General features: G+C 39.8%; 1 protein-coding gene across 6 annotated transcripts in view; it reads left to right on the top strand.

Annotated features, from left to right (window-relative positions):
- GPC5 (glypican 5) overlaps nucleotides 1-27703 on the top strand; it is a 1108951-nt gene that overhangs the window by 552705 nt on the left and 528543 nt on the right. The window contains exon 8 of one of the 6 annotated variants that reach the window (XM_050948975.1): nucleotides 25879-25945. The exons of 4 other annotated variants lie outside the window; for them this stretch is intronic. The gene's annotated coding sequence lies outside the window, so the exon portion shown is untranslated. Of the gene's footprint in view, nucleotides 1-1894; nucleotides 1945-25878; nucleotides 25946-27703 lie in introns of those variants that run through there. One more of the 6 variants, XM_050948974.1, reaches the window with a different exon arrangement.

Genomic DNA, 27703 nt, shown 5'->3' with positions numbered 1-27703 from the left:
TTCGGGCGGGGGGGACTGCCTAAATTTTATGGCAGTCTGTCCCAAGTTGGCTATAGGCAGCAGTGCTGTCCAGAATCCTGGCAGTTCTGTGTACTGTGGTGCTACTCTTGGCATGTCCCTCCTGGTCTTGACACACCTGCTTCTCCAGGGCTTGTGAAGGGGTCCTTGGAACACACTTAGAAGTTGTCTTTTTCAGCTCCTGTGCTTGGAGAATTCTTTCTGGGACAGTCAGAGCTTTTACAGCCCCTTCATACTGTTCCAGCCCTCTGACCTGGCATGCAAGGCCTCAAGTGGTGGAGAATCATCCTTTTTTTTTTTTTTTGTAGTTACAGATGGCCCAAATCCTGAGGTCCTTACTCATTTTTATTTTCTTCTGCCCCAGTTCAAGAAAACTTCTGTAACTTTCAGAGTTACAGAGCCTAAGAAAGATCTGAGTAAGTGCCACAGGATTTGGGCCATAATAGCAAACATTCTACAAACTGTGGTGGGTGTGTGGGTGGGGGGAGATCACAGTAACTCTGTCATGTCTCATGAGATGTGTGATGATTGTGGGGTATTAGTATGTGTGTATGGCGTCATCATCAATACAAATTGAGACACATTCACGTTTCCCAAGAACTTGCCATTTAGGGATCTGATTCACTAGACTTATCTGGATGTGGACCTTCCGTTGATTTCAAATGAAGATTGTGTATGGAAGGCTTAGAGGATTAGTCCTCAAGATAAACAGCACAACCAACACATGGAGAGATCCTTAAAATAAGGATGGTGTAGGATCAGATTTGGGTGGTGCTGCATACCTCCCAAACATTCAAGTGGCTAAAGTGGGACAGGTCCAACCCAAGAGGGCTGTGGAGAATAGTAAAGAAAGCCAGCCCCGTGCTCATCCTGTTCGCAGGGCTGGCTAGGCTCAGGGGTTGTGACCTGGTTCCTGGCACACAGGGTTGTAATGCTACTCACTCAGATTTGAGCTGTTCCAAACCTGAGCAGTGCTGCTACCCTGTAGCCAGATTGCAATGCCCAGAGTAGGGATCCAAGCCCAGTCAGCCCTACGGGGTAGGAGCTGCTTCTGTCAGGACTCGAGGGGTTTTGTGGGTCAAGCAGGACAGTCCTGGAAACCAGGACTGTTGAGAGGTTGGTGGTGTGGTTTGTTTGGAGTGAAAAATAGGAAGGATTCCTGGAAGAAGTGGGGTTGAGAAGTGATTTGCAAGAGCTTTGAGAGACTTTCTCAAGAAGGAAAATCTCTTTCCATGTTTTTGTTTCATGACAGAATCTTGCCAAGCTCATCTAATTCTACAATCGGAAGGAAGGAGATTATTAAGTTTAATACTTTAAACTCCAATGTTTTAACATCAGACTTATAGTCTCTGTGAAGCGGGGATCAAATTTGGAGGGGGGCAGGGGAAGGTTGTGGTACTCTTCCAAGCTCCACCCACATGAGATACTGATAAAATGCACAATGTGATCACATATACTCTCTGGATTCCGTTGGGCTTGGCTCTCCCTGCACTGGGATGCAAATGTCCTGCTGAACTCTCCTAACCTCCTGGGTTTGGATCCTTCCTGATGGGGACAGGAGCAGAAATAAATAGCTAGCACTCTCCTAAACCCCACTTTCTCATGGTGCCATCACTCTGAATAGATTATGTAGAGCTTCATAATAAGATCCTTCCTGTCTTTCCTTCCATGCTCTGAGCAGCTAAATAGTTAAAAATGTTGATATTTAAAGCATTATCAGTGAGTTGAGACAAATGGGGCAGTTCATGTCTCTCTGCTCACTCAGGCAGGCGTTGCTGCATCAGTTACAACCTAGTTCACATTTTAAAGGTTTTCTTTGCAATCACAACAGCTACAGATTTACTTTTCATTGTATTTTGTCTTGTTTTAATGAAAGGGGAGACTTTGGAGAACAAGAAGGCTGCTTGGGTGGTCCCTGCTTTGAAGGCAACTCTATACAGATTGTTTGGGATCCAGCCTCAAACTGGGAGGCAGATAAGAAATATTTGAAATGTCTTCACTGGCAAGTCTTCCTGAATTAAATATGAAGAAAGTTTTCCCACTCCCTGCCAGAAGCAGAAGGATCTTCTGGGAGTATGATATATCTGAAATTAACCTGAGCTCATGTACTTTGAAATACCCTCTGAGAATTGTATTAACCAAGGGGTCAACCAAACTTCAAACAATCTTTCCAGAAAGGGAGGAGAGAAAAATCACACTATGATTTTTATGTGGGTTTTAGCTCACGAAAGCTTATGCCTACCACTCTGAAACCTGTCACTATGATTTTTGTTATGTTGTTGTGGTTCTTTGCAATATCATTTGAGGAAACAGTTCTCCAGCTTTCAAGAGCTGTACACAGTAACCATAGTTTCAAAAACTAGTAAAGTAAAAAGTGGGCTGGTTAGTCAGAAACCTTTCAGTAAATCTTGTTAATGACACAATGGGTGAGGGGTTTGATTTGTTGGCACCTAAAAGTCCTGCAAGAATCCATATTCTGTAATCCGCTGTGTGCAATTCCTCTTAAAACCTATTTGACTTTGCTACATCTTTCACACCTTGTGCACTCCAGACAAAATTTGAGCATGATGTTTTATTTAATTTGCATCCTTCTTTTACTGCATTTTCAGTTTGGCTATATTGCAGCCCCAAAGGAATCTGACAGTAGCTACATGCCAATGTATTTTCAGGACAAAGAGGCTGACTTTTGAATTCTATCAGTTACATACATAAATGAGAGTTTTTCTCCCAGGCATTTCATGAGTCCATGAACGTAGGGTAAAGTAAATCAAAATCAACCTGTTCAGGTAGTAATAATGAGACAGCTGAACATGGTGACAATTATTGAATATTAAATGTGTGCTTTATTCTGAGCTCAATAAAAATGTCTGTAGAGTAGGGAACCACTCAATATAAAATAACATTTTATTGTGTAAGGCTGGTTTCAAAAAGCAGTGTAATCATGACAGAGACACAATTGTTTGCAGGATTAGTAGCTTTTTTTTAAATATCTTTTTTTTCTGTGCAAATTTGCTTCATACAATTATTTGAATAATTGGCATATTTGGAGTGCTGTAGCAACAGCATGTCTTTCTATGACTTGTCATTACACCTCCTCATGGACAGTGGATGTGAAGAAAAATCTTAGGTTAATTGTAATTAAATTCCATCAAATTTGCTGTACCTGCTGTTTTGAAGAAGATATAATAGACTTATCATTTGTTTGTCATGTACAGCTTCAGGGATTGTGAACAGTGGATTTTTATAAGGGGTTGTCTATGGCTTATCTAATGGTTCTGCTCTTCAGATAATGCACAAAGTTCTAGTGAAGAGAAAATGGCAGACCCTATTGCTTTGGGGATGTAATTTCTCTAAAAAACATGTGATAAATCATAATTATATAAAGCAAATAAGAACACAACATACTTATAGTCTGCATAAGCATAATTATCAGTGCAGCATGGACGTAGCATTTGCAAGATTAGAGCTAATCTGGATTTATTGCAGGAAGTTCAATAAATCAATTTTGAAAATGTCCGGCCAAATCATTTCTGCCGAGCTATTATACCTTATTTACTGTACAAAGAATCAGAAACTGAGTTACAGTATTTATGTTAGACACCATTATTTGAAATCTTCATGAAAAGGAAATCAAAGCGAACCACATATTCGGAAGGGTTGTTTTTACAGAGAGAGAGTGTGTGTGTTTAGGTGGAACAGATGTAACCCAGGGCTGTTTTCTGTGGAGCCCACACACCTCAGAAGTTCTGAGTGAATCCACAGCCAAACTCTTAGGGATGGGGCTGCAACAGGCCAGAAACAGTGCACTGCATCAGCAAGTCTGGTCTTCCATGTCTCTCTCTCAACACATTTTGTATCCTAAGGGATCATTCAGGTTAGTCTACAGAGTCTGTCCTCTATCTTGCAGCAGGAAAGCCACATGCTCTAATTAATATTATGTTGGGGTCTCAATGAGAGGGTCATCAACATTCCTTCCCTGCGGAGCACTTCAGGTGTTTTTTCTTCAGTAGGATGTGATTGAACTCTAAAGGTTTTGGATGGGAGAAGGAGGATGTGTTTTTTCTTTCTTCTAGGCCATAGCAGAAAATGGCCTACAATGTCCAGACTTCGGGGTATATTTTCATATCCTCTTATCAGAAGGAGATCTCATTAAATCTGGAATATAATGTTTTGAGAACAAAGTTTTAAAAACCAAGCTATTGGTGGTAGGGGAAAAAATGATAGCGATTACAACTGAACTCTTTAAGTATAGGTACAAATTACTCACACTTGAGGTCTTCCAGCTGGCTGAATATTTATCTCAGCCATTCACCCAGGTTTCATTGTTAAAATATGGAGAATTAATTATTTGATAGAATAATCATTTTACAACTTTCCTCAGAATCCGTGACCATTGCCAAAACGTCTAGATCTAATGCTTTGAGAAGCAAAGTTTAAGCCAAACAATTCTAGGCACTGTCATTATTTAAAGAGAACTAAAATCAATGTTCCCTGTATGAAGAGACACATAGAAGAACTTCATGCATATGAATGAATCTCATAAAATTTATTTGTTATCAGAATAAATAATAAAAACTCAAAGTCTAATATAACTGTTAATATACTGAATACCAATAGTCGGATAAAGCAATCTGCTCCTGTGCAATTGCAGTAACATGAATGGGTGTTATTTACATGCATTATAGGCCAATATTCTCCAAAGAACTCATACATTTAAGGTAATTTCTGCTTAAATAGGCATCTAGAATGGAGCCTTTTATTTATTTAGTTGGGGAGAGGCAGAGAAGAGCATTAATTTCAGATGGCTTTAAGCAAATGTTAAAAATGTTAATATTCACAGACTTCCAAATATCTTTTGGCTAGTTGACATTTTCAAATAATAAGCTTTTTCTTCTAACTGAATTACAGTATTGGACAGCAAGCCAAGGATATATGAAATGAAATATGCCATTCAAATATAGAAAAGAAAGCAAAAACTGCTTGTAACCATTACAAGGAATAAAATATAAAATTGTGAAAGCCTCTGCTACTAAGATGAATGTTCTATCTGAGGCATTTTACATGGAATTGATATATTTTATTTATGAGACGTGCTTGGAACCTTTTTATTTCAGAAAAAAAATCCCTAAGAATTTTTTTTTTCAGCTGAGGAAACTACCTTCTTAAATGAGGGAAAGATAATGTTTAAAATTCTCACAAAGTCCTTTTGCAAGCTGAATCTTAACAGCAGGCAGCTGTTGGACTAACATGTGGAAGTACCACTTTGGATTCAAGCTGGCAATCTGTTAATTCTGCTGCTTTATATCTGGTATGCCTGTAGCATACATCCCAGTAGTATGAAAACTGAATGTGTATCACCAAAATGTATGTGGTGGGATATAGAAGAAATCTACCATAAGAAGAATTAAATCTCTGAATAGTGTATTTATATGTCAATCATTGATCTAATCAAGCACAACATGATCAGTTCCCAAGTGATAATGCAGCTGAATGTTTAATTCAGATCTAAATTCAGTTTTATAACAGAAAACAGGTTTAGTAAAGATATGTGTGAATTATAGATCACATACACACAAGTTATCTTCACAACATGGATTTGCTAAGCAACTACACTTGTAAAAGTCACTTTTAGAAGTCCTGCATTAGAAATAACTGACATGGAAAAATTAAATTTACAGCCTTAGTATATCTTTTCCATAATATTGCTTCCTATGAAGGGAATGGAGAGGCATTATACTCCTGTTCCCATAGACTTTGGTAGTAACAAAAGTGGTAAACCACTTGTAAGAACAACAAGTATTACTGTCATGTTATAAAGTACCTGAATCTTGACAGAGTATGGCTTAACAATACTAATTTTGTTATATAGCAAAGATCTTCTGTTGTCTACATCTCAATATGTAAATATTTGCCCTTACCTTTCAAGGGTACATAATCCTTTGTGGAAGAATCCAGGGCCGGCGCTACCATTTAGGCAGTGTAGGCAATCGCCTGGGGCGCCAGGATTATTTGGGGGGCAGCATTTTGCCGGGGGGGGTGGCAGGCGACTCCGGTTGACCTGCCGCATTCGTGCCTACGGAGAGTCTGTTGGTCCGCGGCTCCGGTGAAGCTGCCGCAGTCATGCCTGCGGACGGTCGGCTGCTCGCCTGGCTCCGGTGGACCTCCCGCAGGCATGCCTGCGGCAGCTCCACCAGAGCCACGGACCAACGGACCCTCCGCAGGAATGACTACGGCAGCTCCACCGGAGCCGCGGGATCAGCGCGGGTGGCGACGAAATGGCCGTGCGCCTAGGGCACGAGAAACCCTAGCGCCGGTCCTGGAAGAATCCTGTAGTAATTAATAAAATGAGAACCTTTCCATTGGATTTTTATTGTTATTTAAACCTCCTACAGAATTATAGAGAAAGGTCCCTGCTATAGAATTCTATAGGATTTTTTAAAAAAATCATAGACTTGTAGGACTGGAAGGGACCTTCAGAGGTCATCTAGTCCAGTCCCTTGCACTCGAGGCAGGACTAAGTATTATCTAATAAACTATAGAAAGAGAATAATAACATATTACATTCTCTAACACTCTAGAAAAATTTCTGTAAAATTCTATTTAGCACAATTGTTTGTTTCTAAGTGCATGTACAGCGGCTCGCCAGGGTAAGCTAGGCCAGTTTGTTTACCTGCTGTGTCAGCAGATTCGGCCGATCGCAGCTCCCACTGGCCTTGGTTCACCATCCCAAGCCAATGGGGGTGGTGGGAAGCAGCTGCCAGCACATCCCTCGCCCACGCCGCTTCCCGCCCCCCCATTGGCTGGTGGTGCGATCCGCCCGAATCCTGAATCTGCCGACGTGGCAGGTAAACAAACTGGCTCAGCCCGCCAGACTGCTTACCCTGGCGAGCCATGTGCCAGAGGTTGCCGACCCCTTGTCTAACACAAAAGGACTTAGATCTTGGTTGGGCATCTAGGCATAATACAGATAATGAATGATAGCAGGCCTACTTATTCAATACCTATTAAAGATTAAGGATGCTTGATCTTAAAGTGTATTTGTGTGTGGACTTTATTTTTTAAGGGTTGCATGTTAGTCTTATGATACCTAAAATTTCCCCTCTTTCCTTGGCACTCAGTAGTAGCAAATCATGTTAAATGTTTGTGATGTGCACGGATAGGGACCAGGATAAAGCCATCAAACACATTAGCACTGGTGATTGAAAGATTTGAACCCCACGGGCCATAGGCTGGTGAATGAAACCACTTAGTTTACTTGCACTGATATAAGTATTTAGTGAGGGCCTTTGCAGGCATATGAACAGCAAAATTGCCAATTTGTCTTTTTATGATCCTTTTTATTGCTGGTTTATGTTGGCTATTGATACATGAATGATACATTATCATCATTACAGCTTATCAGTGGTGTCATAAAAGTCTTTAACATATATAACTACTACAGTGAATGACAGCTTGTTACTATAAAGTTCCCCACAAAGGCTCCTGAACTGAGCTATTTCTGGGGCAGAATATTTTTAGGGCAATGTGAGAACAGAAACATATTATGCAGTAATTTGTAGGACAGTAATGTGCAAATCTTACAAAGAAGAAGATACTCTTACTCTTCTGTTCCCTGGTTATGTCTACAAGTAAAACACTACAGCTGCAGTTGTGATACTGTAGCATTTCAGTGTAGACACAAACTACACTGATGGGAGGGGTTCTTCCATCAGCATAGTTAATCTGTCCTTAGTATGCATTAGCTAGATGGACGGAAGAATTTTTCCATCGACCTAGCACTGCCCACACCAGGGGTTATGTTGGCATAGCTATTTCTCTTTGGGGTGTGGATTTTTCACACAACTAAGAGATGTAACTGTGCCAATGTAAATTCCCTGTGTAGACCAGCCCTAAGCTAAAATTTAAAAAAATGGACATGAAAAAAAGACCAAAAATAGAAAAGAAGAACTGAAAATAGGTGTGATGCTGTATAAAAATGACTAGTTACACTAATACAGTCACCACTGGTACAAAGTTGCAATAAATCTTATACAAAGTATGTCATGTAGGGTATCAATAGAAAAGTTATGAATCGTGAAGTATGATTATCTCGTTTATATGCTTGTATCAACTTTGTATCTGAAGTTATGAATATTTGCTATGTATTTGTATCTCAAACATATATTTTTGTTCTTGGGTGACACCCTCAAGCTAGATTTACATCAGGGCAGACAAGTATGTGTTGCTGGCCCATTCTTTTTCTTTTTCTTTAATTTGTTCTTTTTCTTCTCTCTTTCCCTCCCTCACCCACCCCACCCCAATCTTTTTAAAGAGCCCTTTCTTTGGATTTCCTGAACTAAAGTGGCTTTCATTTAAGCCTCAGAGCATTCTGTGTGTAATATATCAAAACGGCTCTTGGTATCTGTTTTCACTATTCATATAAGGAGGCCCAGGGCCTGACTCTGCAGTACTTGTGTTTCCAGAACTCCCGCAGAGATCAGTGGGAGCTTTTGGTGTACAAGAGATATACCCAAAAATTAGGGAAAAGAGTGAAGGACTCCTCTTCTTCACTGTGAAGTTGCTGCAGAGCTACTTCACTATTGCTAGGACTATCCTGAGGCTACAGCAGTCCCTGATACTATAGTCAGCTCTAATGCCTGCTATGAGAATGCACTCACTGTCTGTGTATATGTAGTTAATTAATAGGGCACCAGTAGATAGTACTCAAGAATAAGTAACATTGTTCTGGGGTTTGTAGGATCAATAAAGCTTGTTTTTGTTGAGTACTGAAAATTGGCTTCCTCTGTGTAGTTCTGCACAGACCTCATGCTCTTTGCAGACTATGCAGGAACCCAGAGTAGAGCTCATTTTCTTCAGAGTAGTTGTGTGCCCTTGTATGGTCCCCCAAACCATATGCCCAGTTTTTCTAATAGAACTGTACTGGTTCTGCTGCCAGGAGACCCTCTAAGGAAAGCAGCAGGATTTACTTTTTAATGTATGTGTTGCTTTGAATTAACAAAGTCCTATCCCATAGAGTCATTATTTAGTGCAGGCTGTTCAGTGAATATTTTCTCTTATTTGTATGTTGCATTGTTAAAGGAGTTTTAAATGATAACATTTTGTTAAACCTTTTTCAGTTGATTAAACATTTGATGCATGATTTTTTTCCTGAGGGGTTTTGTTTGTTTGCTTTTTATGTTTTTTATGTTCCAGTTGAGCTATTATAGCAAATTAGTCAGTTGAAAGCCTGCTCGGCTCCTTGCCATTTCTGTTTGTTTAGAGTACTGCATGTGTATATGTTATCTGTAAAAGTCTATGGAGACTAGAGCAATTTACACAATAGGAGCCAAGCAAGAATGTTTGATTTTATTTTCCTTACACAAATACAATGCACAAAGATGCATGTCTTTGCTCTAGTAGTCAGACTGTAGTTAAGAGTGTAAGACAGCATTTTTTCCATTATAACCCATATTCTCTCATGTATGGCTCTGTCATTCAAAATGTTTAGGCTGACATTGACATACATTTTCTTAATATCTTTAAACATTGGGTTAACCTTTTTAACTATTTAGGCAAATTGACTGTGCAATGGGTCAAAAGGTACACAGAATATGCACATCTTGCAATCATTTAAAGATGTATGTATGCCTAAAATGGTGTTTGTGTGAAATATATGCACGAGAGAGTAAACACACTCATATTTTATTGGGATACCAACCTTCGTGCGTAAGAACATAAACCAGTCACTAAGGGCCTGATCCAGCTACCATTGAAGTTAATGGAAATACTCCAATTATATTTCATGGTACTTGGATCTCACCCTATTTGGTCTATGAAGAAACTTCCCCTTAGTCATATTTTTGCATAATTGTGTATTATTTTGCAATATTTGGTACTGCCGCAGACAGGATGCCTGACTACTTGAACCATTGGTCTGATTCAGAATGGCAATTCCTGTGCTTGTATGTACAAGAAACAACATTGTAGAAATATACAATTTACTGGAAATGTCTTAGAATTAGGGATATCAAGCAATTAAAAATATTAATCATGATTAATCACACTGTTAAACAATAATAGAATACTATTATTTAAATATTTTTGGATGTTTTATACATTTTCAAATATATTGATTTCAGTTACAACACAGAATACAAAGTGTACAGTTCTCACTTCATATTTATTTTTATTACAAATATTTGCACTGTAAAAAACAAAAATATAGTATTTTTCAATTCACCTAATACAAGTACAGTGGTGCAATCTCTTTATCATGAAAGTTGTACTTACAAACATAGAATTATGTACAAAAATGCATTCAAAACCAAAACAATATAAAACTTTAGAGCCTACAAGTCCACATAGTCCTGCTTCTGGTTCAATCAGTCACTCAAACAAGTTTATTTACATTTGGAGAAAATAATGCTGCCATCTTCTTGTTTACAATGTCACCTGAAAGTGAGAACAGGATATTTACGTGCCAGATGTGCTAAAGACGAATATATCGCTTCATGCTTCAACCACCATTCCAGAGGAAGTGCATCCAGCTGATGACGGGTTCTGCTTGATAATGATCCAAAGCAGTGTGGACTAACGCATGTTCATTTTCATTTTCTGAGTCAGATGCCACCAGGTTGATTTTCTTTTTTTGGTGGTTTGGGTTCTGTAGCTTCTGCACAAGAGTGTTGCTCTTTTAAGACTTTTGAAAGCATGCTCCACACCTCATCCCTCTCAGATTTTGGAAAGTACTTCAGATCCTTAATCCTTGGGTCAAATGCTGAAGCTATCTGTAGAAATCTCACATTGGTACCTTCTTTGCGTTTTGTCAAATCTGCAGTGAAAGTGTTCTTAAAACAAACGATATGGGTATGATCATCATCCGAGATTGCTATAACATGAAATATATTTCAGAATGCAGGTAAAACACAGAGCAGATGAAATACAATTCTCCCTCAAGGAGTTCAGTTACTAAGTAACTAACGCATTGTTTTGTTAATGAGCATCATCAGCATGGAAGCATGTCCTCTGGGATGGTGGCCAAAGCATGAAGGGGCATATGAAAGTTTAGCATATCTGGCACGTAAATACCTTGCAATGTTGGCTACAAAAGTGCCATGCAAATGCCTGTTATCACTTTCAGCTGACATTGTAAATAAGAAGTGGGGAAAATTATCTCCTGCAAATGTAAATACATTTGTTTCTCTTAGCAATTAGCTGAACAAGAAGGAGGACTGAGTGGACTTTTAGGCTCTAAAGTTTTACGTAGTTTGGTTTTGAATTCAGTTGTGTAACAAAAAAAATCTACATTTGTAAGTTGCACTTTCATGATAAATAGATTGCACTACAGTACTTGTATGAGGTGAATTGAAAAATACTATTTCTTTTATCAGAGGGGAAGCATTTTGGCTGTAGAGCAATGTTATCTGATCTGTTCATGATGACTACAGCACCTCCTTTGTAGCCCCTTTGATTATAATGCCAGAGTTGTTTCTGAGCCTGTTAATGGTGTTGCATTCTGTATGGCTGAGATTATGAGGCAAGTGATGCTGTTTGTTCACAATTTCAGTCTGTACACATCTGTAGAAGCAATCTATGTAGAAGTTCAGTCTTTCATTTTGACCATCAAGAGGAGTCCATGCAGAATTCTTTTTCTAGTAGTGTTGATAAGAGGGTTCCTGTGGGTCAGTGTGCTGTTCAGTGTGCTGTTCAGTGTGGTATGTTGAAAATATTCCTTGAGTTGGAGATGGTGAAAGTAGGATTCCAGATCACTGCACAACTGTATCATGTGCGTGATTCAAACTGTGATTAATCACAATTAATTTTTTTTAGTTAATCATGGGAGTTAACTTCAATTTATCAACAGCCCTACTTAAAATCATAGAAACATAGAACAGAGAGGGACCTCTAGAGAACATCTAGTCCAACTCCTAGCACTGAAGTGAGACCAAATATACTCAGAGAAGGGATCGGCAACCTTTGGCACACGACCCACCAGGGTAAGCACCCTCATGAGACAGGCAGGTTTGTTTACCTGCCGTGTCCACCGGTTCGTCCGATTGCGGCTCCCATTGGCCACGGTTCGCCGCTCCAGGCCAATAGGGGCTGTGAGAAGTGGCAGCCAGCACATCCCTTGGCCCACACCGCTTCCCGCAGCCCCCATTGGCCTGGAACGGCGACCCGTGGCCAGTGGGAGCTGTGATTGGCCAAACCTGTGGATGTGGCAGGTAAACAAACCGGCCCGGCCTGCCAGGGTGCTTACCCTGGTGGACCGTGGGCCAAAGGTTGACGATCTCTGACTCAGACCATCCCTAACAGGTGTTTGTCTAACCTGTTCTTAAAAATCTCCAGTGATGGGGATTCCACAACCATCCTTGGAAGCCTATTTCAGTGCTTAACTAACTATACTTTATAGTTAGAAAGTTTTTACAAATGTCCAACTTTAATCTCCCTTGCTGCAGATTAAACCATTTAATTTTTGTCCTACCTTCAGTGCATATGGCAAACAATTGATCACTCTCCTCTTTATAACAGCCTTTAGCATGTTTGAAGACTATATTTTTACAGTATGCCTACATTTTTGAAATGTTATATGCTCCTAAGGAACAGTAGTGGGGGACATGGTGAGAGATAGATGGGAGGGTAATGACAAATGGGTGAATTCTGATTATTTTTAGAAGTTCAGTTTCAAATGAGTTATAATCCATGAACATCAGAAGAAAATTAGTACTGTGGTATCTTGTGAACCAAATTTGAAATACATAGGCTTAAGAAGGTTTACTATTGATTTCTAGATCAATGAAACGCCACTGAACTGTACAAAAATGATAATTTTTAAACTTTCACTTACAAAAGAACCAAGAACATTCTGCTTCTTTCAGATAGCAGTGTGGAAGGAAGTTGGCCAAGTTTGACATCTGAGAACTGTAATTTGCAGAATTCCATGTTCTGTAATAAGTGAGGCAAAATTTTCCAACATGGGTACCTGATAAAGAAAATGAACCCCAGGCCCTGGAGCCAGGCTTTGATTAAGCTAATAATTACATCAAGACCATAGGCCTCAATCATACTAACATATAGTATACTAACATATAGAAAATAAGAAAATAATCATTACTAACACGCCTGAGGCTAACTCTCTGATTTTATTATACACAAACTATGAATAATGCTGCTAAAAAGAGGAAGTAACCAGCCCAACACTTCCGGAATGTACTTACAGCTTCTAGTTTATTATAGTTCATTATTATAGTTCATTAAGTTGCTTATGCATAAAGTATAACTCCTGATCATTTGACCAAAGGTACACCAATAGGTATTTTTGGGTACAAGTTCCTCAAAAAGGCTCAAGCAACGTGTAATAGCTTAACCGCAAGTAGGAGAAAAACACCAGGTGTCAATGACCTAACACTTACAAAACTTTCTATAGGGAAGTAAAAAGAGAGCAGGCTTGCAATTAGCTCATGAATAATATATTAATAGCAATTGTTTTTAGCAGATGTTTAGAAGATGTCATTGTATTAGCCAAATAAGGTAATGACGGATGTATAAGCTCATATGATAATTTGCGGTTTTAAGCTTTAAAAGCACAGGTATCAATGCTGTAAGGCAGAGCAACTTACGCCTTGCTAGGGGACTTGTCGTCTCTCCGTGTGTACACATGTATTCTCTGATTAATCAATAAAGGAGCCTCAGGCTGTCTGATCAACTCAACACGGTGGTGGTCCTTTTCCACGTCATACCTAAAGTTCAGCTCTTAAAACCAATTTCAGTACCTGAGTACAAGTAACATCACTTTCAAAGGTGTTTAGTGCCTTCCAACTTATTTTGACTTCAGTGGGTTTTGTGGTGATTCAACACATGAAAATCATGTTCTATATTTACATGACTACATAACGATGTAAAAGCCAAACTGTAGACACCTGTATCTGAAAACTTGGCATGTGTCTGCTAATGCACATTTGCTGATTCTAATAATGAAAACATAATTCTCTTGTTACAGTATTTGGTAAGTCACACCTGCATGAATGTGAATAGAATTTAGCCCCCTCAGTCTTAGAAAAAAATTTTTAATATGTGAACTCTGAGTGCTATGACACCGGAAGGAAAACTAAATGAGAATTTAAAAAATAACAGCTTTTAGATTCATTTTTAAACCAATCCACAATTTTGGAGGGACCCAATACCTGCTTTTTAAAAATGTGTGGGGTTGGCAGTTCTGCATTCATGAGGGCAGAGTTTGGCATACTGCAGTCAATGGAGCAATGCTGATTTACACCATCTGTTTATTTGACTTGTAGTACTTAGTCTGGGTGTGCAATGTTTAATGTATTGAAGTAGCTTAATCCAGCAAGCTCCATTTTTGAGTTTTCTGATCACTTCATGATTTGGCATCAGAAGTGGTAGACATGCTGAAATTTGACTCTCCTCTGGGCTTCAATTTTGTTAAGAAAGCAAAATAAGCTAAACTGAAATATCTGCAGATTATTTTATAAAAGCTAATTTCAAAATCAATTCTTCCAAATGCCATTTCTGTAATAAAATGAGGCTCTGCAAAAGTTCCAGTAAAGAAAATGTTGCAAATATCTATTTCCTCTAGCAAAATAAGAATAATACCGCAACAGAATCACATCACTATGAATTAAGATACAGAATATGACATAAGAATATATCAAAGGCTGATAAGATGATGCCAGATACATATGCACAGTGCTATAGAGCCACTTATAGACAGAATATGAGAAGGAAGTTAATGCTTGGTAATGGAAACCCTGCCTCAGGAGAATGCAAGGTGTATGGTACAGTTAGGACTAGCTGTGTATTGGTCATTGCCAAGCCAAAATAAGTACATAAAAGGAAAAGAATTGAAGATTGTGCACTATAATATAAATGTAATGCATGAGCTAGCAGAAAAGTCATTGTAATTCTGCCTGGTGACCTTATATGACAGTGATTCCATTTCAAAATCAGCGTAAGGGTAAATGTAAAGTGAATGTGATAATGCTAAGATTGATTACATTGCTCTAAGTAGGGAGATTTTAATGAAAGAAATGCACATGAACTTTCTGCTGCATTTCCTTTCTTCCTTCTCACTGGTAGGACTTGCTTTCAGTTGCCATTTCATTTCTTACTTTGCTCAAGTGAAACATTAAGACATCTTCTTTAATTCAGGAATGCATGAGCTCATCTCCTGCTGCAAAAAGGTTCCAGAGCTCAACTCCTCCTCATTAAGAACACAGATTGATTGATTGTCCTTCCACATATAACTATAATAGTATTAGTCTTCAGGTAGTACAGCAGACTAAATTAATTAAAATTCACAAGAGTGCTTTCTGTTGTACAAGGCAGTTTTCTGCACAAGCTGAATTAACAGACAAGATCTACTCTTCTATGTCTTTGAAGTTACTGGCAGTAAAATAAATAATCTACTTGGTTATGGTTCAGGAAAAACTATGGGATTGGTTAATGAAACGTGTTAGTGTATTTAAGAAGTTAGATTGATTTTTTCTAAAAGGTGTTCACTGTAGGATTATAGTAAACCCATTGTTGAGGTATACACTATAAAACCTTTAGAACCTTCAGGGACAAATGTACAGTCAGAGGTGCGTTGTGAGGAAGTTAATTGTTTAGTTATAAGGATTATTTGAAGGTATAAGATGAGCTGTAATGTATGAAAATAAAATCCTTATTTATGGTTGCTTGACAAATTCCTAAACAAAATTCACATAGCCATGAAGGTTACCTTTTGTAAACTACAAATAAAATGCTGAAACTCTACCAAACTGAAGTTGAGTATAGATGTGGTTTCTAATAGGGATATCAAAAATGAATATTCACTTGGCTAAAACAAATATAACTTTCACACAGTTTCTGAAAACACATATCTAAAGAACTGGCACTTAGACTACAAGCACACACAGCTCACTTTAACCTAAATCCAAATATATTGCTCTGAAGTTACAGCAATAGCACTATTAGTGGCAAGTCAGTGGACCCTAGCTAAAATCAAGATGTAAAACCAAGTGCCTGTGTATGGGATACTGAGGTAATATTTTATATAACTGTCATACATTCCCCCTTTTCAATGCACCTCATCTTGCTTCTCTACTGAAGTGCAGGCCAAAGGTCTCAGCAGTTCTGAAACCATGGGTTGGGATTCCAAATTGAGTTGTAACCCCATTTTAATGGGGTCACCAGAGCTGCCCAGCGCTTGGGGTCAAATCTCAAGCCCCAGCTCCTGGGGCCGAAGCTGAAGCCCAAGGGCTTTGAACCTGGGCAGCACTGCTCAGGTCACAGACCCAGCTGCATGGGGCTGATGCCCTGGGGCTTTGGCTTTGGTCCTCCCTGCCCAAGGCTCGGCAGGGCTCAGGCTTCAGTCTGCCCTCTTAGGGTCATGTAGTAATTTTTGTTGTCAGAAGGGTGCAACGGTGCAATGAAGTTTGAGAACCTCTGGTCCTAGCTTTTCAGGACTTTTGTTTGTTTGTTTGTTTAAATGCATTATGTGGCATTAAACTGCCAACAGAGAATGCCTAACAATTTCTTAAGGAAATATGTTTATATAAAAAAAATCTCCCTGTCAAGGTATTTTTCCCCCAGTTTGAACTTTAGCGTCCAAAAGTGGGGACCTGCATGGACACTTCTAAGCTTAATTCCTAGCTTAGATCTGATAGCGCTGCCACCAGCCAAAATATAGAGTTTGGCACACTTTCTGTTCCCCCAAAACCTTCCCTGGGGAACCCATGACCCAAACCGCTTGGGTCTTAATGTTATACCAATTATATTAGACCAGTAAAAACCAGCAAGATCTTATTAAAGGGGACAAGACATTTGTCACATTTATTGTCAACAACATAATAAAATAAAAGATAACAGCAAACAATGTTGTTTGGCTACTTATTCCTATGATTACTTATATATATATATATCTCCATTCACACAATCATTCATACAAGTTCTGTATAGATATTATAGTTACCAGTCTAAAGTTGCTTGTGACAGAATACTGGCCAGGTACCCTGTACACAAGAGTGGAGCCGAGTCTGGGTCAGGTGCACCTGATGCTCCTGGAGGCTGGCAGCAGAACCATAGACTCAAAGTCCTCAGTCTTCAGAGTCCAGTTTTATAGGGATTTTTCCCTATGTTAGTTCATGGGAGTTGTTTCATTCTGCTGTTGCTAGATCAATCAGCAGGTGGCTGGCTCCATTCTGTCAGATGTTTTGTTAGGTGCTTGGGGTGGATTCCAGTTCACCCTCTGGGAATCATCTGGTTGATTCCACTTGACACCTTCTTCGGCCGACACTGCATTTTTCAGGCTGGTAACTCCCTAACCATTCATTCATTTAAACTAGGCACTCATTCACATACACTCTTTATCTTTTGGGGTGTGACACTCCCTGTCTTTAGATAAAAATGAATTTACAGAGGTGGGGGTCTCTATTCGTAGTGATTACACAGTTTTGCCTGAGGCATAGGGTCAATTGACGGCTTGCGCACTGAGTCAATTGACCAATTTAGCAGTTTACAGTGGCCATTACAAATTAAAGTAGTGACTACAAAGTTTCACTTAAAGAACAGGCAACAAAGTATCTGTTTTGAGCAGGCTTCATGCAGACACAGCTATTTCTAACAATAAATCGTTACAAATTTACTTCTAACATAAACCTTAAATTATAAAGTATCAATTAACAATAAATCAATAAATCATCCCAAATTTACTTCTAACAAACCTTAAATTATAAAGTATTAATAAATCAATAAATCATTTCTCGCATAAACCATGTTTAATATAAACCTTTTTTTAATATCCCTACATTAAAACCAGGAGAAATAAACCATCCCCCCTCCTTCCCCCCTCCCAGACTTTCCCCTCCCAGACTTTCCCCTCCCTGGGTTACCCTGAGAGGCTACACTGATCCAAACTCCTTGGATCTTAAAACAGAGAGGAATTAACCTCCTCCCCCTTCTTTCCCCCCACCAATCCTTGATGAGTTCAGACCCAATCCCCTTGCGTCTTAAACAAGGGAAAAAAATTAATCAGGTTCTTAAAAGAGAAAGCTTTTAATTAAAGAAAGAAAAAAGTAAAAATTATCTCTGTAAAATCAGGATGGTGAATGTTTACAGGATATTCAGATTCATATAGCCTAGAGGGACTCCCTCCCCGCTAGCCTGAGTTTCAAAGTTACGGCAAACGGAGGTAAAAAATCCTTCCAGCAAAATACACATTCACAAGTTAAGAAAACAAACATAAGACTAATCCGCCTTTTCTAGCTAGTACTTACTATTTTGAACATGAGAGACTGTTTCAGAAAGAGTGGAGAAAGACCTGGTTGCACATCTGGTCCCTCTTAGCCCCAAGAGCAAACAACGAACAAAAAAAACAGCACATCAAAGACTTCCCTCCACAGAGATTTGAAAGTATCTTGTCCCTCCATTGGTCCTCTGGTCAGGTGTCAGCCAGGTTCACTAAGCTTCTTAACCCTTTACAGGTAAAAGAGACATTAACCCTTAACCATCTGTTTATGACACTCCTCAACTAGCATTTGGAATACTCGTGTAAACTTTGCTTAAACTACTATTATGCACTAAGTCCACTGGGGTTTTCCCAGACAAACTTTCGTGCCCTATTGCTGTTCCATAAATTTCACTTGTAAGGTATGTCTTAGTGCAGGCACATACAAGCTCCTCACCAAACGTTTCCCTAAATGATTTCTCAGTCTCTGCAGCATGGCATCAAAAGTGTCTGTCACTTGAACTCAGAGTCAGAGGAGAATGGCAGTCCCATAGTTCCCCTCCAAAGTCCTCAGATTCTCCTAAGCAAAACTAGCCCAAAGATCTTCATGGCCAGCAGCAATTCCAGTTTCAGAGTCAATAGTGGGCCATCTCCTTAGCTTCCAATGAGACAATCTATAGTCTGGATCCATAGTGGAACAGGTTCTGGAATGAAGCTCTCACAGCAGGAATATATTAGTCACCAACTCCACCTATTTATAACCTTTTCTTCACTGAGGTCTGATGGGCTCATCTCTCAGACAGTGGATATATGGAACCAGCCAGACAGCTTACTCTTAATGGAAAAACTCTGCACAGTTTCACAGATAGCTACAGAGCAGCAGCATCATGACAAATCTCAGTGTAATATATCTTCCTTGTAAAACAAGCATCACCCAGCTTGATCTGTAGCTAGATCTTATAGACTCATAGACTCATAGACTCCAGGACTGGAAGGGACCTCGAGAGGTCATCGAGTCCAGTCCCCTGCCCTCATGGCAGGACCAAATACTGTCTAGACCATCCCTAATAGACATTTATCTAACCTACTCTTAAATATCTCCAGAGATGGAGATTCCACAACTTCCCTAGGCAATCTATTCCAGTGTTTAACTACCCTGACCGTTAGGAACTTTTTCCTAATGTCCAACCTAAATCTCCCTTGCTGCAGTTTAAGCCCATTGCTTCTTGTTCTATCATTGGAGGCTAAGGTGAACAAGTTTTCTCCCTCCTCCTGATGACACCCTTTTAGATACCTGAAAACTGCTATCATGTCCCCTCTCAGTCTTCTCTTTTCCAAACTAAACAAACCCAATTCCTTCAGCCTTCCTTCATAGGTCATGTTCTCAAGACCTTTAATCATTCTTGTTGCTCTTCTCTGGACCCTCTCCAATTTCTCTACATCTTTCTTGAAATGCGTGCCCAGAACTGGACACAATACTCCAGCTGAGGCTTGACCAGCGCAGAATAAAGCGGAAGAATGACTTCTCGTGTCTTGTTTACAACACACTTGTTAATGCATCCCAGAATCACGTTTGCTTTTTTTGCAACAGTATCACACTGTTGACTCATATTAAGCTTGTGGTCTACTATGACCCCTAGATCTCTTTCTGCCATACTCCTTCCTAGACAGTCTCTTCCCATTCTGTATGTGTGACACTGATTGTTCCTTCCTAAGTGGAACACTTAGCATTTATCTTTATTGAACTTCATCCTGTTTACCTCAGACCATTTCTCCAATTTGTCCAGATCATTTTGAATTTTGACCCTGTCCTCCAAAGCAGTTGCAATCCCTCCCAGTTTGGTATCGTCCGCAAACTTAATAAGCGTACTTTCTATGCCAACATCTAAATCGTTGATGAAGATATTGAACAGAACCGGTCCCAAAACAGACCCCTGCGGAACCCCACTTGTTATACCTTTCCAGCAGGATTGGGAGCCATTAACAACTACTCTCTGAGTACGGTTATCCAGCCAGTTATGCACCCACCTTATAGTAGCCCATCTAAATTGTACTTTCCTAGTTTATCTATAAGAATATCGTGCGAGACCGTATCAAATGCCTTACTAAAGTCTAGGTATATCACATCCACCGCTTCTCCCTTATCCACAAGGTTCGTTATCCTATCAAAGAATGCTATCAGATTAGTTTGACACGATTTGTTCTTTACAAATCCATGCTGGCTATTCCCTATCACCTTACCACCTTCCAAGTGTTTGCAGATGATTTCTTTAATTACCTGCTCCATTATCTTCCCTGGCACAGAAGTTAAACTAACTGCTCTGTAGTTTCCTGGGTTGTTTTTATTTCCCTTTTTATAGATGGGCACTATATTTGCCCCCTTCCAGTCTTCTGGAATCTCCCCCGTCTCCCATGATTTCCCAAAGATAATAGCTAGAGGCTCAGATACCTCTTCTATTAACTCCTTGAGTATTCTAGGATGCATTTCATCAGGCCCTGGTGACTTGCAGGCATCTAACTTTTCTAAGTGATTTTTTACTTGCTCTTTATTTATTTTATCTTCTAAACCTACCCTCTTCCCGTTAGCATTCACTATGTTAGACATTCCTTCAGACTTCTCAGTGAAGACTGAAACAAAGAAGTCATTAAGCATCTCTGCCATTTCCAAGTCTCCCGTTCCTGTTTCCCCCTCCTTACTGAGCAGTGGGCCTACCCTGACCTTGGTCTTCCTCTTGCTTCTAATGTATTGATAAAAAGTCTTCTTGTTTCCCTTTATTCCCATAGCTAGTTTGAGTTCATTTTGTGCCTTTGCCTTTCTAATCTTGTCTCTGCATTCCTGTGTTATTTGCTTATATTCATCCTTTGTAATCTGACCTAGTTTCCATTTTTTATATGACGCCTTTTTATTTTGTAGGTCATGCAAGATCTCATGGTTAAGCCAAGGCAGTCTTTTGCCACATTTTCTATCTTTCCTAACCATCGGAATAGCTTGCTTTTGGGCCCTTAATAGCGTCTCTTTGAAAAACTGCCAACTCTCCTCAGTTGTTTTTCCCCTCAGTCTTGATTCCCATGGGACCTTACCTGTCAGCTCTCTGAGCTTACCAAAATCTGCCTTCCTGAAATCCATTGTCTCTATTCTGCTGTACTCCCTTCTACCCTTCCTTGAGGAGCTCTGGCTGGATATTCAGTTTATAGTACAATAAGATTAACAATTATGGACATTAAGGATTTGGGTAACTACATTATCACCAGCCATGTAGTAGCATTCCTTGGTAAACACACTTCTTAATTTGTTGGTCTTCCAACTGAATAATATGTCCATGCCAAGAAAGCTGTCAAAACCAAGCCAGTCCAGATTGAAGCAGTTGCTGGGTTTCTCTATAAATATCCTCACAGATTATTTGTGTCCCGCTACTTAATATGGAGCAGCTGAAAAAGATAAGATTTGAAAACATCAATCCACTGCTCTTTAGCCTTTATCAGCTCCCATGTTTCATTGCTATAGTTGGTATAACTATGATTCTGTAGATCCACAGCTTTGTAGCAAGCTTGTCACAACATCCCCACAAAGGTCACTGAAGTCCCCAGACATGGCAGTAGCTGCTGTTGTAGAAGGGTCCATATCTTTGGAGTATTTCCAGTATGACTCTTCCCTATTACTTGACAGTTGCCACGTGCTCAGTGTCCCATCTAAACAGGTTAACCCTAAAATGGTTGTAACCCAGTACATGGTCAGAGATTAAACTTTGCCTGTATTAATGACCAGATTAATACATGGGGGGATGGATAGCTCAGTTGTTTGAGCACTGGCCTGCTAAATCCAGCATTGCGAGCCAGTCCTTGAGGGGGCCTAGGGATCTGGGGCAAAATCAGTACTCGGTCCTGCTAGTGAAGGCAGGGGGCTAGACTTAATGATCTTTCAGTGTCCCTTCCAGTTCTATGAGATAGGTATATCTCCATATTAAAAAAAAATGCCAGTTCCTGTCCAACCAGTACATCAATTCACCAAACTGACACTTTTTTTGTATGTGTGCTGAATCTCAAAGCAGGGCGGTGCTCTGCTCAAAGCCACCGACAGCTGCCTCCTCAAACTTATCCATCAACCAACTGATGGTGATATTGAATAATGATGTGAGTATGACATAGGCTCAGTTTCTGCACAATTAAAGTTAATGGGAGCTTTGCCATTGACTTCAGTGAGCATAGGAGCAAGCCCTAAAGGAGCATTTGCCTTCTTCAGAGATGGGTAATATGGAGCAAGATAGGTCACTGTTGGGGCATTATTTAAAACAACCCTATCTGCATGCTTCACACATTTCCAGAGGCAATACATGCTTCAACAAGAGGAAAAGAAGATTTCTTTGCCTTGCCTCGATTGCACCTTAGATTTTGACTGTATGTATGCCTCTTGAACCCTATTTGTACAATGAGAAAGTCTAATGGAAATGGTAACAATACTATATCCTGAATACACAGCCTGTCTGTGAAAATTTCATTTTTAATATTGCTATCAATACTCATAATCAGGCTCAGGCTTCTAAATGCCCTAAGCTCAACTAGATTCTCTGGATACCAGCCTAGCTGATATAAGGGCTTAATTGTGTAATCCTTATCGTGAGTATTACTATCTGTGACATTGCACTCTGTATGATGTTATGAAAAGATGCTAATGAGTGTGAATATAATGTAACTGGAATATGTTTCATGCAAAATGTCTCTTGTAAGGTATCATTACAAAGCTCATAATCTAATGAGTGTGTTCATCCTATTTGTATAAATGTATCATTATTGTATCTGAAACTAGGAATATAAACTATAACTCTTAGGTCCTATTGTAGTTATGGAAAGTTTGGGCCATTAATGGTGGTTTAGAATCTTGATGGCTCCCATCAACTAGGACACTTTACTGTAGATGCCTCTGTTTAATTGTAAGCCTTCCTGTGAGTCAGGCAGGGAAGAATAGTCTTGTAGTCTCACAGGACATGTGACCATGTCACCTGGTACTGGAATCCATCTTTAAGATAGTACTTTTCCATTTAGGAGGGGTGGGGACAAAAGATTCCCACCTTGTGCCAAAGCCATGTATGGGGATGGAGCAGAAAAAAGGGAGCTGCAGTCATGAAAATTCCCCTAGCTGGAACAAGAATTGTGCCAGGGGAAAGGATTGTGCCTAGACTAGGAAGGAGTCTATTCTGTGAAACAAGGTTATTGGAACATCTCTGAGGGTGAGATTTTATCTGAAATCAGTTTCTTAATGTATAGGGCTTAGGCTTGTGTGTTTTTGTTTTATTTTGCTTGGTAACTTATTTTGTTGTGTCTGTTATTACTTGGAACCACTTAAATCCTACTTTTTATATTTAATAAAATCACTTTTGCTTATAAATTAACCCAGAGTAAGTAATTAATTCCTGAGGGAGAAAACAGCTGTGCATATTTCTCTATCAGTGTTATAGAGGGTGGACAATTTATGAGTTTACCCTGTATAAGTTTTATACAGAGTAAAATGGATTTATTTGGGGTTTGGATCCCATTGGGAACTGGGTGTCTGGGTGCTAGAGACAGGACCACTTCTTATGCTGTTTTCACTTAAGTCTGCAGCTTTGGGGGACGTGGTTCACACCTGGGTCTGTGTTGCAGCAGGCTAGCATGGCTGGCTCAACAAGACAGGGTTCTGAAGTCCCAAGCTGGCAGGGAAAACGGGCCCAGAGGTAATTTCAGCACATCAGGTGACAGTCCCAAGGGGGTTTCTGTGACCCAACCCATCACACTATCTTCTTCCATGATTAGTTCTATTATTTGCAGTGTTTTTTCTCATAGAATAAGGTGTTCCTCAAGGCAAGTAAGAGTGGTAGAGTTTGGCCCTGTGCTGACTTGTTTGTTTACCCTCCTACCATTAGGTTATTTTTTTATAGATCCATAGGTTTTAAGGCCAGAAGAGACCATTTTGATCATCTAGTCAGACCTCTTGCATAATAGTCTCTAGAAATTAATTGAGTAATTCTTGTGTTGGGCCTATAACTTCTGGTTGAGCTGCAGTATGCCTTTGAGACATCTATTCTCATGTTGATTATACATAATAGAAATCCATGGAACCTTTCTCTTTTTCCCCAGGAAATATTAAAATGCCATTTTCCTTACTGATCTCTATTTTACACTCCAGAACAAGAGTTCTGATGACTCTCTTGTGGAATGTAATGCTGGGCCATTTGGGCTACTTTGATGTTTTATATGTCATCGATTGCTGAAATGGTTTCATATCTGCAAAAAATAATTTTTGTAGCTGACTCTGGCTTTTGCATAGTGACATTTCACTATTCCTAAAGGTAAAAGAATATGATGCAGTGGGAGAAATGCAGCTGCTTATCAGTTTCTCCATAATACCAACTGGTTCTTACAGGGTTTTTGGATTTTCCACATATCTTTGTTATACTCACTGTAGGAGAAGGAAAGTGTGTAAAATACCACATGCATCTCTTGTGCAGCAAAACATGATCTGAGTGGAGGTTTTTTGGTTTTTTGTTTTTTTTTTTAATTGAAAGTAAACTGCTTCCAAGTACTCGGTAGAATACCACCACTGGATTTTTTTCCCTTTAGTAAATTCACATGCAGTTTGAACTTTAGCTGCCTTTTTCTCCCTTCTGCCCCAGGCCTTTTGCATGGTTGCAACACCTGTCAAAAGCAGTAAGTTTCTTTCTCAAGAACACATCTGGTAACTAGCACAGTACTAACACTCTTGTGCAGTACTGAATTTTATGGTCAATGGAGAGTACTGTAAAAATTAGAGATTGGCAGATTGGTTTATGGAGAAAAAATGTGAAGAAGCTTCGACCTTGCATTCATATTGGAACACAATCTAAGACAGAGAACAGCAACCTTCGGCCCGCGGCCTGCAGGGTAAGCCCCCTGGTGGGCCGGGCTGGTTTGTTTACCGGCCGTGTCCACAGGTTCAGCAGATCGCAGCTCCTACTGGCCACAGTTCGCCGCTCCAGGCCAATGGAGGCTGCGGGAAGTGGCGCGGGCTGAAGGATGTGCTGGCCACCGCTTCCCACAGCCCCCATTGGCCTGGAACAGTGAGCCATGGGCAGTGGGAGCTGCGATTGGCCGAACCTGTGGACGCGGCAGGTAAACAAATTGGCCCGGCCCGCCAGGGGGCTTACCCTGGTGTGCCATGTGCCGAAGGTTGCTGATCCCTGATCTAATACTTTTTATCAAATTATAATGTTTGCACTTAAAAGCAGGAACATATAAATCAGTCCTCACAGTTACTGATATCTGACTATACACCCTAAGAAGAAATACTATTCAAAGAAAACTGCCTCTGGACTACTCCTTCATCCTTCCCACTCAGGTACATTTCCTAAACAACACTTAAAGCCATACTCTCAAAGCCAAGTTCAAACACACAGATTCTAGCTTGATTTCATCTGTGCAAATACACTTCCCATTCAGAGATCCTCTCCTACCTATAATTCAAATGTCTGCAGGCCCAGTAATTGTATTCATCTTATTGTCAGGAATCATATAATCTTCAGTATTAACCCATAACAATATGTAAGTCATTAGTTTTTGTAGAGACAAGGTGTATGAGAATGTAAGAATGGCCATACTAGGTCAGGCCAAAGGTTCATCTAGCCCAGTATCCTGTCTTCCAACAGTGGCTAATGCCAGGTGCCCCAGAGGGAATGAACAGAACAGGTAATCATCAAGTGATCCATCCCCTGTAGCCCAATCCCAGCTTCTGGCAAATGAGGTAATATGTTTTACTGGACCATTTTTTGTTCCTCCAAATGCATACATTGTACTGAGGATATCTGTGTTGGCATGCAGGGTGGGAAGCAGGAAAAGATACAGTACATGGTCATGTTTCTATAGATATCTATGAAATATAAAATTACTGTGTATGAAAATGCTGCTTTCTCCCCTTTTCCTTCTCTCTACAGCTGAGTGACTCTTTTGCTCCTCCTTGAACACCTCTTCCCCTGCTTCTGTTCTCATTTTCAGCTACTATATTTCTATTTTGTCTATAGTATCTTCTCTCTGGCTGTTGTTGTTTACCCCCAAACAACTATTGCTATTATGGAGCTGTCAGTGACTAAATAGCATCTACATTAACTATATTTCTGGCACGTAATTTCATTTCTAAGAAGGTGCAGTTTTTCAGTTGGGTGAGATCATATCCACAAAATATAATATTGTGGTGCCAACACAGCAGTGACTTTATAAATCAATATGAGGCTATAATTAATATAAAAAATCAGATGCACACATCTTTAATCTATATTGGACGAATACATATCTTTGGTGATTATCTTTTTATCTTGCCTGGTAATTTCCATGTAGCTAAGATTTTGGCACCATTTTCCATCATAAATCCATATTTTAGGAATTGTTTCCTGAGTCATTTCATATTTCTTCCTCCTGGTTACAATGGGAGAAAGAGCAGTTAAGTGTTTGACTGTGTAAGACAGGAACCCGCAACCTTTGGCACATGGCTTGCCAGGGTAAGTCGGGCCAGTTTATTTACTTGCTGCGTCCGTGGGTTCGGCTGATCGTGGCTCCCACTGGCCGCAGTTTGCTGTCCCCAGCCAATGGGGGCTGCAGAAAGCAGTGGCCAGCACATCCCTTGGCCCTTGCCGCTTCCCACAGGCCCCATTGGCCTGGAGCAGCGAACCGTGGCCAGTGGGAGCTGCAATAGGCTGAACTTGCAGATGCGGCAGGTAAACAAACTGGCCCGGACAGCCACAGTGCTTACCCCTGGTGAGCCGTGTGCCAGAGGTTGCCAATCCCTAGTGTAAGGGAATGTTGGCAGGGCACACCCATCTTTTAGGTTCCATTTATCCCATATAAAAATGTCACTATGTTCTTTTCTGCATGAAATATTCATGTCCTGTAAAAACTGAAAAGCATAAGAATACAATTTCCCTGTCAAAAATATCACAAGTCCCTACTCTAAAACTGTATACTGCTAATGAAGCACATGTCCTGGTCACATCGCACGTAAGCAGCCTGACCATGACTGATGCTATGCACAGCTCTTTATTACATTGCACAATAATTTAATATAAAATGCATGTAGCTGGAAGGATTTTTATACATAATAAATATTGAAATGTGTTAGGCATGAGGTTTTGTGAAAGTTCTGTTACCTTTTAATAATTTGTTGCTTTATATTTAACAGGTTTTTAATTTTTAAAAAAATCACCTTTTAGTTTGATAAAATGTTAGCTAGTATTTCAAATTCTCTCATACTCCTTACATACTCTCTTGAACTGAAAAGAAGTGTTGCCTGAGTGAGATGTACAAGATCAGGCATATGGTTTTGTTGCTTAACAGTGAGTCATAAGAGCATCTTTAAAAATTCAAATTATATTATACAATGATTGATGGTTGATAACCTCATCTGCCTTATAAAGCTATTAGTTTGGAACAAGTCGTTATGTGTAGTGAGAGACTTACAGTCCTCTTTTTCTCATCCTATCT

This window comes from Gopherus flavomarginatus, chromosome 1, assembly GCF_025201925.1.
Source record: "Gopherus flavomarginatus isolate rGopFla2 chromosome 1, rGopFla2.mat.asm, whole genome shotgun sequence".
NCBI classification, from domain to species: Eukaryota; Metazoa; Chordata; order Testudines; family Testudinidae; genus Gopherus; species Gopherus flavomarginatus.
The sequence above is the reverse complement of the archived record's forward strand: the minus strand, read 5'-3'. Positions and strand labels throughout refer to the sequence as shown.